This window comes from Anopheles aquasalis, chromosome 2 (genome assembly GCF_943734665.1).
Source record: "Anopheles aquasalis chromosome 2, idAnoAquaMG_Q_19, whole genome shotgun sequence".
NCBI classification, from domain to species: domain Eukaryota; kingdom Metazoa; phylum Arthropoda; class Insecta; order Diptera; family Culicidae; genus Anopheles; species Anopheles aquasalis.
The window spans coordinates 17983428-17985000 of record NC_064877.1 but is presented as its reverse complement, the minus strand read 5'-3'; the positions used below and the strand labels follow the sequence as shown (position 1 = coordinate 17985000).

The 1573-nt window shown below is 47.7% G+C and overlaps 1 protein-coding gene across 1 annotated transcript in view; it reads left to right on the top strand.

The window, feature by feature from the left end:
• Positions 1 to 265, top strand: part of LOC126571123 (elongation of very long chain fatty acids protein) — a 20680-nt gene extending 20415 nt beyond the window's left edge. The window contains exon 8 of the mRNA XM_050229402.1: positions 1 to 265. This exon is cut by the window's left edge and continues 3405 nt beyond it. The gene's annotated coding sequence lies outside the window, so the exon portion shown is untranslated.
• The last annotated feature ends 1308 nt before the right edge of the window (positions 266 to 1573 follow it).

Below are 1573 nucleotides of genomic sequence, written 5' to 3'. Positions count from 1 at the left end.
TTGTATTCCAGCAAAATCGTCGTCATGCTGCATCCTTTGATACAGAGAGCAGAGCCAGACCAAAGGGGGCAAAAGCATACAGACATAGGTGAAGGAACCCTAATTGCGAACTTAAGCTTGTAAGTGAAAGGAAGCGAGAACCATTTAAGGAAAACGTACTACAGAGAGAAAGAGAGAGGGAGAGAGAGCGTGGAAAAAATATAATAACTAAAAGAAACAAACGAAATTGGGATGGATTTAAAAATAAAAACAAGTCGTAATTTAATTTAATCCCTGCGGTGTTCTTTTTAACCTTTGTTGCAATGTGAAGATGAAGGTGAAGGTAAGAGCACTTCACTCCCTGCTGCTGGTACTCGATCGTATCGTGGTCAAGTGACTGCAAATTGACCGATGTAATGTTGTTTGCATCTTTGTTCAAGTGCTTCCCCCGGACACAATAAATTCCAACTTTCCATCTACCGCCGGTACTGAGATTTCCGGGAGGACGACGACAATGATGATGTGACTGTGCTGCACTGCTCTCTGGACGGCCAGTCTCCGTCTGTCGAATAAATCTTACATCTCAGAATGGTTCGGATCGAACCATCACTATCCCGGCCTGGCCGTGAACCGGTACGCCACGCCATCTGCATCCGTGATTCGGTGGTGCCCCGGGATCGTTCGGATTCTTCCGCGATCAGCGCGATCATTAGCATGTAGCAGGCGTGCGTGCTGTCGGAGTGATGTTACAACTCGTACACGAGTTAGACTGAACCCTTGGAACGCCGCGGGCTTTCGAGAGAGCAGCGGGGTACGTAATTCGATCACGTCTGACTCCCGATGACTAACGGACTGACTGATCGGTGAAGATGAGCCGTGGGGGAATTTACCGGGAACTACCGTGTACGATTAGTGCGTGTCGTCTTCTTACTTTCCCGAACGGTGACGACCCCCGGAACTTCCAGATCGGGTCTGGTATCGTATGGAAAGTCTAAATTCTCATCTCACTCCAACCGTGAGTTTTCTCCATCTGCGACCATAATTGGGCGTGAGAATAGGTTGCACAAACATGGTCACGCTTGTACAGTGTAGCACTGGCACACTGGTTATGCTGTGATTTCAAGGAAAAAATGTCACTCGAAAGGTTTACGCCGGTGACCTTGGCCACTGTCAGTCACCTCAGTTAGCCGGTGATAAAACGTTTCCCAAACGTTTGCCAGCGATCAGGTGAGGTTTATTTGGAGCTTCTCGTGAATGTTAAGGCTAAGAATGGAGAATGGAAGCTTCTCGAAGAATTGGTCGCTGGTGCCAATGAGAAGAGCTCATAGAATTATGCCCAAAATCTCATGCCCAACACGCCCTGTATGCTCCATTAGCTAAACTGCGGCGGTTGCCAGGTCTAGGTACCGATTGCCATGGGATATAACCATAGTCCCCTCTCAGGATCAGGTGCTGTTGCTAATGCTTGTGGTGACATCGTGCTTGCCACTGAGATGATCATGACGCTGTTCTCGAAATTTGCGGAAGTCTCTTCTATACGGATCCGAGCCCTCAAATGCCTAAAAAAAAAAACAGTTTCTGTGAGTGTTCATCA